Source organism: Mustela putorius, unplaced genomic scaffold, assembly GCF_011764305.1.
Source record: "Mustela putorius furo isolate JIRA1106 unplaced genomic scaffold, ASM1176430v1.1 tig00000698_pilon_pilon_pilon, whole genome shotgun sequence".
NCBI classification, from domain to species: domain Eukaryota; kingdom Metazoa; phylum Chordata; class Mammalia; order Carnivora; family Mustelidae; genus Mustela; species Mustela putorius.
In genome coordinates this window covers 5,805,061-5,817,494 of record NW_025421449.1, presented here as the reverse complement: position 1 = coordinate 5,817,494, position 12,434 = coordinate 5,805,061, and the positions used below count along the sequence as shown (strand labels likewise).

At 47.8% G+C, this 12,434-nt stretch overlaps 1 protein-coding gene across 1 annotated transcript in view; it reads right to left on the bottom strand.

The window, feature by feature from the left end:
* Positions 1–3,764, bottom strand: part of KAT6B (lysine acetyltransferase 6B) — a 188,297-nt gene extending 184,533 nt beyond the window's left edge. Inside the window, 1 exon segment of the mRNA XM_004769363.3 lies at positions 3,654–3,764. The gene's annotated coding sequence lies outside the window, so the exon portion shown is untranslated.
* Between the last annotated feature and the right edge of the window lie 8,670 nt (positions 3,765–12,434).

The window sequence follows — 12,434 nt, the reverse complement described above, 5'->3', positions numbered from 1 at the left end:
ACAGGCATAAGTTAAGATAAATAGTCACTGTACCCATGAATTAGCAATTATTCCGAGGTGTGTATCTTAGAGAAACATATGTACGTGTGTAACCAGTTGACAGGGACAGGAACACTCACAGCAGCTCTGTTCACAATTTCCCCAAACTGGGAACAACTCAAATATCCAACAACAGTAGAATGGATAATTAAAAAAAAAAAAAAATGAAAAATTGTGCAAGATTTTAAGTCTTACAAAAAAGTGCTTAAAGGTGCTTTGGAAATGAGAATTAAAACATCTTAAGGGAAAAAAAAGATCCCTTCAACACACTTCTTCCATCCATGCACTATTACCATTTCGCAAGCAAGGACTGATCACTATAGCTCACACATCCCCATGAAACAATTTCCTTTCTGCTCACTTTATACAAATAAAAGCAAGTATATGCATGTGGAAAACTGAAGGTATTTTGTAGAAAACGATCTAAGAGACTGAAAAAGTCACCTGTTAGGAATCCTGGCATTTAATAAAGCCAGATCAGTTGGTTAACTAGTATGTAAAAATTCATCAAGTTTTTTGAAGTACATTAAAATTACTTATTAAACTCCTCAGCTACCCTTCCACACTCACCCTATTTTACCATTCATTCATGTTATGCCTTACACCTGACAGTTTCAATCCCATCTTCACAAGAAGTGGGTAAGATAAACATTTGGTGTAAGGGCAATGACTGAACACCCACTCTACTCAGAGGCCTGGGTATGGCTGGTAGGTAAAACTTCCACTCTCAACCGTTCATTGCGGTAAGTTCCTTCTTTAATGTTACCACCTTCTGCTATCTTCTGCCTTTTTTTTAAAGTCATCATTTCACCTCCCCAACCTTCAACCCTAAGTAGAGGGTCTCAGATAAAAATCTTACCGTTTACTGAAACGTGCAGTATTTTCCTATTCCTCTTAAAAACATAAAAAGACTGCCCCAATTCATTTTAATGCATACGTGAAGAATTAACGGGTAAGAATGGAATGAATGGAGTGTATTACTTCAGGGCTATCCCACAAAATCCAGGATACACAAGACAGAAAACAGTACTTTACTCCCAATTATACCAAAATAATAATAATGGTAACTTTTTTGGAGCACACTATCCCAACGTTAATTAATTCCCATTGGCTACTTTCATCCCCCATCCATATACAGAAGGGTCTTTTTATTTCTTTTTATTTCTTAGTACCTCCACCCCAAACATACTTGACACTTTGTTCACTGGTTCTCTTCTCTTATTTTCCACATCTGTAACTCTTTATTACTATTCTCTCACAACCTTTGTCCAATGCTCTGTTTATCACATCCCAATACCTTCTCCCAATTGCAGGGCTTAAACAACTTCATGGGGCACAGGAAACCATATGTAACCTAGTCCCTTCTCTTCCTTTGCCCCTAGTCTCCCACAACTTCCTGCACTCTACCCATACCAAAATACTTACAAATTCAAAAAGACACAATGTCCTTTCCCAAGGTAATACTGGAGCTTCCCCTGAGACAGACACCCTGCCCCACCTTCAAGATTCCAGCTCAAGTTTCACGCAAGAAATCCAGCCTGTCAACAACCTGGCCTCCCAAACCAACACCTTTCTTTGCCCTATCCCTACTCCTGGTGCAGTCCCCCAAATCACATGCACCGAGACCCACTGCCCAGCCCCACCAATTTTTTTTTTCCACAACTGCCACCTTTTCTCAGCCCCCTGAATCACCCATCCCCATAAGATCTTCCGCTATAGATATTAAGCAAGTTCTGCTCTGCTGTCTGATCATCGTTCAAAACTCTCCCAAGTATATCCATGTCACTCTTCCATGTTTTTTTCAAGGCTTCATAGACCCCATACATCCTTTATAATTCCAATGCCGGTTTATCCAGATACCTGCTTCCCACCACAGCAACTGTATACTTGCTCCTCACATTCCAATACTCTCCGCAATCCAGTATCTACTCTGCACTGCTCTCCATACCACTCCATATCCACCACACCCAAACCTATTCTTACTGTCCCCAGATAACTGCACTCCCACCTTTCTGCATCCTTTCACTTGCCTTCACATACCCCTGGGTTCCTCTACCACATCTCCAATGTTGCACCTCTCCCTACCCTCACTTTGCCCCTGCTTGCACACCTCCAGTTTCCCTTCGCACCCACCCCCTCACCGTCTTTCTAGACACTAACTGGCCCCCCACCGTTCCTACCAGGTCACTCCCACTCAGAAAACCCCTCCAAACCCCCGCCTTCCAACCACCCGAGCCCCGCCCCCACCCGGGTATCGCCCCGCCCCCTCCACATCGAGCCCCGCCCCTTGCCCTGGAGGCCCTGCTGAGGGGCGGGGCCTGTCCCTCCTCCCTTTTCCCCCGCCCCCTACCGTCACGCTCAGGGGCAGCCTGACCCCGAGCGGCCCCGCGGTGACCCTCGCGCAGAGGCCTGTGGGAGGGGCGTCACAAGCCCCCGATCCCCCCCCACCTTCCGCCCCTCCCGCCCAGTCTCCTCCCCCTGGGAATGCGCGGGGTGGGTGACAGACCTGGCCGCGCGCCACCGCCACGGCGCCTGCCGGGGGCGCTGCCGCTGCCTGAGAAAGAACACGCGGCTGCCGCCTGGAGGAGGTGCCGTCGCCTCCGCCACCGCTGCCGCCGCCGCCAGGGGTAGGAGCTAAGCCGCCGCCATTTTGTGTCCCCCTGTTGTTGTCGTTGACATGAATCCGACATGACACTGATTACAGCCCAATGGAGTCTCATTAAACCCGAGCCGCGGCCCCGCCCCGGCGCTGCTCCATTGGACGAGACCACAGACACTTATGGCCACCCGTTGGCCTGCGGGTCTGTCCGTCACCCACACACTAGCCACTCTGCAGCCCATTGGGGCAGGTTCCTGCCGGTCATCTCGCCTCCGCATAGACACACCCCTCGACCCATCATTCTCCCCCTCCGGAACCACCCTGGGGGTGGGTCCACTGCCAGTACCAATCAACAGACTGCGGGGCCCGCCTCTTCTGGGCACCTATTGGTCCAGCTCTTTTTCTCTCTCCCAGACACCGCGCCACCTCTACTTCCACCTACCCGCCCCCTCTACCTCTAGAAATGGATTGGGTGTACTCGCAGGAAAGGCGCTTGGCCTTATTGGTTGCATACAACGCCAATCAGAGGGCCTTTTCCCTCTCCCCTCCCCCACTCAACCCCAAATCCCCTAGCCCGCAGCTAAAGTTTGTGTGAGAGCTGATCGCTGGCGGCGGCCGCAGGATTTAGGGGTGGGCGCGGGCGGGCGCGCGCGGGCGGGCACGCGAAGTTAAAATTCGAGGTTCTCAGTCGCCAGCTCCCGCGGTGGAGCGCGCGGACGGGCGCGCCGCCCGGAGCGTTCCATCCCGCCCCCTCCTCCACCCTCTCCCGTCCCGTCCCGGGCGACTACTCGCCCGCCCCCTGGCTCGCATCCTTACCCCCCACACACCCCTACCCTGCAAGCCCCAGGCCGGGTGCAGCCAGAACGATGTCGCTGCATCCTCCTCGCCATCCCATGCCTAAGGGGAGCAAGCCCCCTACCCGCCGGGCGTGCACCCCCCGGCTCCACACTCGCCCGTGTCTGCAAGCACGTGCACCGTTCGCCGCTGCCTCCAGCCACCCCGGTCCCCGGCTAACCTCGCCTGCAGCCCGGCCAATCGCTTGCTGCCCTTTGTTGCTGCAGCCCGGGTCTCCCCGCTGCCTTCCTCAGCCTCCGCCTCGTCCTTTGCCAGCCGCCCGGGTCCGCAGCGCCGCGCTCCCCCCGCCCGGGACCCACCGCCGCCGCCTCCTTCTCCTCCTCCGCCTCCTCCTCCTCGGCTCCGGGCTGCAGCGCACAGAGCCCGAGGCAGCGCCGCCCAGCCCCGCTCCCCCCGCGCCGCCAGCTAGCCCGCCCGGCCCGGCCGGGGGCGCAGCCTGGACCCCGCCCGCCCCAGTCCCCGCCCCGGGGGTACCTGCCTCCGCCCTGGGGGGCTCCGCTCGCCGCCCTCGGGGGAGGGCGGGGATGCCGGTGTCCGCGGGAGGATGGGGAAGCCTGGGCCGTTTGGGGCGGGGAGTGTGCCCGCCAGGGCTGGGACTGAGAGGTGCGGTCCTCGCCAACGCGCCCCCCCTCCCGCCGCTGTGGGCCCCAAACTTCGTCCTCCACCCGGGCCTTACACCCTCGGGTGATCGCGGCAGTTTGGGGGTAGGAGATGCCTCGGGAGCTGTGTCTACCCTGATCAGGAGGAAGAGGGAGCAGTGACATTCAGCGACCGCGGACAGGGCACGGCGGCAGCATCCTTGGGTGGGAGTGGGGATGTCAGATGCGGGCAGGAGGGGGGAAAACTGCCCCCCTCAAGATGCTTTCTCCCGGCCTGCGATGAGCTGGAGAGCTCAGAGCTTCGTTCTGAGTGCTTTCTTGGGCGGTGCAGCCGGATGGCAGAGGTGCTGGGGGCGGGGGGAGTGGGGGAAAGACCGCTGGGGGGCCCTTCCCCCCTCTCCTCTAGCCAGCGCTCGAAGGAAGGCTGATGGTGAAGTTCGGTTTTCCAGGCTTCCCCTGGGCCCCCCGAGTTCCTGAGGCCCACATGAGGGAGGCTGGGGCTCCTCTGGCCGCCCAGGCGAGGCCACTCTGACGCTGCCCACATGCCTCCCAGCGCCCTCCAGACTCTGAAAAGAGCGTCCCTCACTCTTCCCGAGGATGGATGGGATGCTGGTAAGGGAGACTTCAGAAAATAGGAAAAGTAGGCTTGGGAAATGGCTCCTAGAGAGTTGGAGTTCGAAGTTTCCCTTCTGAGGCGCCATTTCTTCCGGAGGGGAAGAACTATGGCTTTGTAAAAGAACCAAGTTCCAGGCTTGGTGGCCTGGGTGGAAAACCACCTGTTGACTTGTCTGTCCCTGAAGTCAGGGAGATCTTGGGCCTGGCAGGGTGAGGCAAGGTGCCAGGGAGAGGCCCACCCGCTTCCTGCCCTGGTTGACTCCAACATCCTCATGCCACTAACACTCACTCCAGCAGCATCTTCAATTCCCCATTCAAAACCACTGTGCAAACTCGGTAGATACTTCGCTAGAGCAACATTTCAGATAAAACTGGCAGCACAACCCTGTCAACAAATGCAGAGCACAATACACACTTCACTCTTTAAAAATGTCTGCTCCTTTGGGATGTGAGCTGCCCCTACTTACATGCTTCTTGGCAACAAGGTGAGAAAGGAGCTAAGACAAAGGGCACAGAGCTGGATGAAAGGACAGAAAATGAGAGAGGGGAGCAGAAGAGTTGTAATGCTACACTCAAAACTGTCACCGGTTCCATTATAAACCCCTTTTATAGGTGTTTTATTACTTGGTTGTTAGTTTTTAAAACACAAACCTCTTTAGATTAAATCTTGGCATTCGCAGGCTCTGCTCAGGGAAACAAAACACAGGGAAAGTTCCCCCATCCACTACTGGCTTGGCTACTTTTGAGCTACATTACTGATAAAACAAACAAACAGCGGGTTGAGTTTCCTCAGTCTCTCCTACTTAGCATCTTCAGTAGCTCGCTCAAGGTGAATTTTTACAAGCCATTGGTTCATAATTCAGCCTAGTTCCTTTAGGTATTTCAAAAAGTTAAGACACTTACAAGGTATGCTCTTTTCATAATGCAGGCGCTGGGGTTTTCTTTCTCCCAAGAAGTTACTAAGTAAACTTAGGAATCCTGGCAGACACATCATCATCCTTTATGTTATATTTTTTTTTCCCTATGGTCTGCCCATATAGATGCACTTTATTTTGTAACTTAGATTTGAGTCCCCCAGACTGCATTTTATCTCAAGTAATAAAAGTAAACCATGTCTTAATTAAAAACAAGTTTCGGGGCGCCTGGGTGGCTCAGTGGGTTGGACCACTGCCTTCGGCTCAGGTCATGATCTCGGGGTCCTGGGATCGAGTCCCGCGTCGGGCTCTCTGCTCAGCAGGGAGCCTGCTTCCCTCTCTCTCTCTCTCTCTGCCTGCCTCTCCATCTACTTGTGATTTCTCTCTGTCAATTAAAAAACAAAAAACAAAAAAACAAAACAAGTTTCAAAACCCCGAATCTGTATACTCAAACTGAAGTATGTTAAAGAAGCAACCAACGATATTAAAAACCAAAAAGTCTACAATTAAGATGTCTTCAGCCAATGAGTTGTGGGAAATTTATGAGCATCTAACATTTGCTATCACTAATGAGTTAGCCACATGGATTTCCGGGGAGACACCCTGAGACACCTTTAGAGAGAAATGGTCCTTATTTGCCTAAACTTGTGCTCCTGTAACCCCAGGAGCTGGCAAACACAGAAGAAAGAAATATCTGTGTCCAACATCTTGATGTGTTTTGGGGTATTCTTTTCTTAACAAAGGTAGTTCTCCTAACGGGCACAGCAAGGAAAGGGAATGTGTTGCTTTCCCCTTGATACTTCCCTCTAAAGTTACTTGTCCTTTGAGAAATCCTGGCTTTTCAGATAAGTGGAACTGGAAAGGATAGCAGAGACACAGCCAGAGATACTTAACGCTTACTCCTAAACCTTTCTCTTATCTGTGGTATCTCAAGTCCTCTACTGAGCTAAACAGCTCAATTAAGAAGTTAACCCAGAAATAACTTGAACTGAAAGCCAAGCATCCTGCAAAAATTTGCACGCTAGCTGTGTTATTATGAATCCAGGGACTCTTTTAACCAGTCCTTCCCCCCTCCCCCTAAACAGCTGCCAGTGGCCACCTGGCAGAATTACTGGCCAGAATTACAGAAAACCACATTCATACTGCTCAGTGAGGTAACACGGATCTCTGGCATCAGAATGGCCTGGGAATGAGTGCTTCATACAGTTTCCTTGACCTACCCCAGAGATTCTGAATGCAGGAGGTATCAAGTAGGGCTCCAAACTCTACATTTTTAGCCCATGACTTGACTTGAAGCTTGTAATCACTGAATTTAAGAACCACTGGCTAGGCTGAATCCTCTTCTTCCTCAGCTGGGGAGGAATGTTTATTCTGTGAATGTCTTAACCAGGCCAAGGACGTCCCTAGTACTGGGATGATTCCGTGGCCTGACCTATTTGCCCCTGAGTCCTAAGTAAGGATAAAAAAAGAATGCAGAGAGGAGCTCAGAAGCTGAAGGGAGCCTGGAGGGTTTGATCTGTTGGGTTTGTTTACTTGCTCTGAGGCAAGTCAGACAGGCATACTAAGAGGTCCTTCTGAAGGAAATTAGGTAAGGTAAGGAGGCAGCAAGCTGGGAACCCGAACTGGTATGTCCAGACCTCAGTGCATGATGAAACTACTTATTTCAGTTAGTACTTAAAAAGCATTGGTCTGCACCCCACTTCCCACTGCCACATGGAACCCTCTTTATTGACCAGAAACTGTGTCCCCTTAGAGTCACAATGTCTAGTTATGTCAGTCAAGGGCCGAGGGGTCTCTGATAGATCAAATCATCAATTTTTAATAGGCTAGCAAATGTAATCTATAGCTTTGTATGAAGAGCCTCTGTTATCCTAAATACCAGTATTCTGTACCTACATCCCATTTGTACATTCCCAGTTAAAAGCCTTTAATGTCTTTAAAATGCATTCTGGGTCAAGCCTATACTCCTTCATTAATCCACCACTCAGGCTCTGTACATCTGCACACAACCAATCACTCATCTCTAGCTTCTCCCAGCCCAACACACTCCTCTACGCACAGCACACACTGTTCTCTCTGCAGCCTTGCCTCCCTACCTTATCTGACCAAGACCTTGTAGGAGGGAAGAGTCCTCCAAATGCTGTTCGGCTGCTGCCTCTTCTACGAAGTTTTCCTGGTCTTTTCAGGTAGCCCGGAGAACTTGGAGCATACCTTTACTCCAGCCCTGGCACTTGTTAAGGGCACTGTTATTATCTGGTGAATTATGGAATAAATGCAAGTGCTTACCATACTCTGTCACATTTCGCCCTTCTGTTTTCCTCAGCAGCCTTTCTACTGCACAAACCAGCTTGATCATCTATGTAACTGCCCTAGTACCTGACACATAGAAGCTATTTAATAAAGAAACACCATGCATACACACCTGTGGTTCCCAAGCCTGGCTACACGTTAGAATCACCTGAGAAATTTTTCAACCAGCCTAGCGCCCAAGTCGCACCTGAGGCCACTTAAATAAAAATACCTGGGGGTGTGGCCCATTTATCAGGGTTGGGGTTTTTTGTTTGTTTGGGGGGGGGGGTTTTTTGGTTTTTTTTTTTTTTGCTTAGATTCCACACCCAGGGTGGGTGTGGAACTCATGACTTGGAAGATCCAGAGTCCATGCTCTACTGACTGAGCAGAGCCAGCCAGGTGCCCCTCAGGCTGTTTTTGTTTGTTTGTTTGTTTGGTTTTTAAGCACCCTGTGCTGTCAGAATAAAAAAAAAAAAACAAACACTGATTTATATAGACCAGCAGGATGTCTCAACATTGAGAAACTGAAGAACAAAGGAGGATGGTAAAAGAGATCAAAATTAGCTAAATGTTACTAATTTTAGAGAGGGCAGAGTTCTCAGGGATCTTTTCATTTTTGCTGAGACTCAGAAGGTGTAGTGGCCTCTTACTAAACCTAGGAGGAGTCTTAAGAAAGATTCAGTTTTTAGCACCAAGCTATACCTAAGAAAATGTGAACTACCCTAATAGTTAATTTAATGATTCCAGTTGTTTGGATCTTGAAATCTGGGAGAAACTAACAGAGTTGCCAACTTTTCATTTTGATAGTAAAGGCATTTTTTAGAAAGAACTAATTGCCATCTACTTTCTGCCATCATCTCACAGAAGAAAGGGTGTTTTACCTCCCAAAGTAGTAAGAAAAACATGCCTTCTGAATAAAGGATTAGCCCCCCCACCTCCATGAAACGAAAGTGGGAAACTTTGCACCAGCATATACGATCTTTCTTCCTCTTTTTTTTTTTCGCCCCCGTTTCAATGCAGACAGTGAAACCTTATCTCAAGTCTGGCTAACTGACCTGAGTACATTTAGAAATCACTAAGCTAGGGGCGCCTTGGTGGCTCAGTGGGTTAAGCCTCTGCCTTCAGCTTAGGTCATGATCTCAGGGTCCTGGGATCGAGCCCTGCATTGGGCTCTCTGCACAGCAGGGAGCCTGTTTCACCCTCTCTTTCTCTGCCTGTCTCTTTGCCTACTTGTGATCTCTCTCTCTAATAAATAAAAAATTTTTAAAAAAAGAAATCACTGGGGCGCCTGGGTGGCTCAGTGGATTAAGCCGCTGCCTTCGGCTCAGGTCATGATCTCAGGGTCCTGGGATCGAGCCCCGCATCGGGCTCTTTGCTCAGCGGGAGCCTGCTTCTCTCTCTCTCTCTCTGCCTGACTCTCCGCCTACTTGTGATCTCTCTCTCTGTCAAATAAATAAATAAATAAAATCTTTAAAAAAAAAAAAAAAAAATCACTAAGCTATACTTTCTCAGACATTAAGAAACTATAGATCATGTTGACTCTAACCACTAACAATTTCCTCCAGTATGCCCTATGCAACGTGCTCAACTGATCAAAAGTGGTTTTCCCTTTTTCTATCTTCAACACTGAGAAAATATACAGCTCAGAGGGCCAGTGGAAAGAGAATATGGAAGGGGACACCAAGTTAACAGTAGGACCCCAGATTTTTACCCATCTCTGCCACCAACTAATGTGTGTTCTTGGCAAATCATTGAGTAGCACTGTCTTAAAACTTGTGTTTTCTGGGATAGCATGCCCCATGTGGTTGGGGAGTTTAACACAGTGCCTGATGCATCACAGATGCTCAGTAAGTATCTGTGACATTAATGAAGAGATTAAATCAAGGGGGTTATTTTTCATCATATATGTAAAATGGTCTGAGCCAAGGCCCCATATCCTTTACTTTAAATAGTAAAGTACAAGTCTCTGCCCTTATTAATGTATCAGTAATTTACCCTGTGATTTCTAAAAGGTCCATTATTCTTGTATGTAAAGGATCTGAAGAATTAACAAAAATATGAAACTTCCAAATAACTTTTTTTCCTACTGCACTTTTAATTGTAAAGCTTTTATACATTATTTGTCATAGAAAGTATGGATAACAAAGAAAAAGAAGGAAAGAAAGGAGAAACACTAATTGTAGGTCCTTACACAGAAAGAGAGTATGTGGGGACATTTTCTCCTAACGTTTTACCTCAGTCAAGATTTGTATTGTTAGTGGAGGTTGAGATAAAATTTTCAGCTAAGGAAACCAGAGTAGTAAAAAGTAACTTACAAGAATTTACTAGAACGTTGAACCTATCCGAGGGTGGTTATTCCGTGTCTGGAAAAATACCACTTTTTCAGTGGCTTTACAGACAGTCTGACATAAGCCATTGGGTTTTCAATGCAGTCAACTTCCTATCATTCAAGTTCGCAAATGTTTGAACATCCCAAAGACGACCAAGGGCATCAGTCTGTTGAGCCATTTTACCACCCTGATGCCTTTCCTGGTATTAGCAACGACTGCTTGTGGGAGAACATGGTTGAGCTTGATCGTAACAACCTTGCCAGAAATTCCTTCAGGGCTGGAACTGGGGTTGGTTTATATTCTCCCACTTGCCTTGAAATTGGTAATAATAAATGATATTGAGTACAATTAAAACAGAGGTAAGGAATCTGTTGTGTTCTAAGCCTGTGTTCTAATCTGTTGCCTATACACTAAGCCTATGTTCCAAAATTCATAAATTAGACCGTAACCCTCATAAGCTTAATGATTTCTTTCTTTTTTTTTTTTAAAGATTTTATTTATTTATTTGACAGACAGAGATCACAAGTAGGCAGAGAGGCAGGCAGAGAGAGAGAGGAGGAAGCAGGCTCCCTGCTGAGCAGAGAGCCCGATGCGGGACTCGATCCCAGGACCCTGAGATCATGACCTGAGCCGAAGGCAGCGGCTTAACCCACTGAGCCACCCAGGTGCCCCAGCTTAATGATTTCTTATGTACTGTTTTATACATCGTAAGCATTCATGAAATATATGAAGTCTGGATAGATACATTTCCTAACCAGTGTAAAGCAGTACTTCCTGTTACCTAATTTAAAACCACTTTCTATGTATGTTTGCTGATGAGTATCTTAAAACATTTAACATTTTAGCATTTGACCAATCGGTGTGTTTTATTTATTATATACATCTGTGGGGGGTTTTTGTTACTGTGTGCGTGTGCATGTGTGTGTGTATGTGTATGTGTATGTGTATGGAACCAGTCCCATCTGACTAAGATCAAGAGTTCCATACTTTACTGAGCTTCTCTCCATTCCTGCAAAGGTTTTGACGCCCCCCTCTAGAGTTTGTGGCCAATTAATCTGCTCCATGTGGCTCTTCAGTTGCTGATGTGACCTGACATATATCTATTAGCGGAGACTAAGATCTTCTGTTTTCTTTCGATTGTAATGCCACACACTGAGTGATAACCTTCAGTAAACAGTCTATAATGGCCCCTGATATTGTTTCCTGAATCCTAACAGATGACCTGAAATAACAACTCCAAGTTCAGTTTATCTGTAGTTTGTAGTATCTCAATCTCTGGCAGAGATTAATGTTCACCAAATATTCCCGGTGCTCCCCTCCGTTTTAGTCTTCCTTTCAATTAGGTTAGATAGAACCATGTGACTAGTTTCAGCCAATGAATAACGAGCAGAAGCAGGATGCATTACTTCCCGGTGAAGAGTTTAAAGAACCAGGGTGGTCCTTCTCCATTCCTCTCTTTCCCTTCCAAAGCATCGCAGAGCCATGTATCCCAGATGAGGAGCACAAGTAGGTAGAGCCACTATTAGCCTGGACCTTTAAATGATGGAAGGGAGTAGATTTTTTTTTTTTTAAGATTTTATTTGACAGAGAAAGAGAGAGATCACAAGTAGGCAGAGAGACAGGCAGAGAAAGAGGAGGAAGCAGGCTCCCTGCTGAGCAGAGAGCCCGATATGGGGCTCAATCCCAGGACCCTGGGATCATGACCTGAGACTAAGGCAGAGGCTTTAATCCACTGAGCCACCCTGGTGCCCTGGGAGCAGATTCTTCCTAACCTTCTCCTACACACATCCCACCACTTGCTTTGACACGGAATAGGAGAAATAAACGTGGTTGTCAGAGTCCAAAAAGATGCTGAAGTTTGTCTACTACAGTAGGCAATAGTGCTGTATAACCTAAATGAATATATTTCCTAAAATATAGTACTTTCCAAATACGTTTCTTAAATCTCAGGGACTGTGTCACTGAGGTAAAAGCACTTTCCTTCCAACAAATCATCCTTTCCTCCAAGCACCGCACTTGACTGCCCACTGGCCATGGTTGTGGTGGATACATCAAGCTCTATCAAACTACACTGGAACTTCACCCATAGGATTTCAGCAAAACTATTGATGAGAGGGAAACAATTAAAAAGCGGATGTGTTTCTCCATGTGAATAAAAGCTGGGAAAGTCTGAAGCAGGAGTGTCATTCTCAGG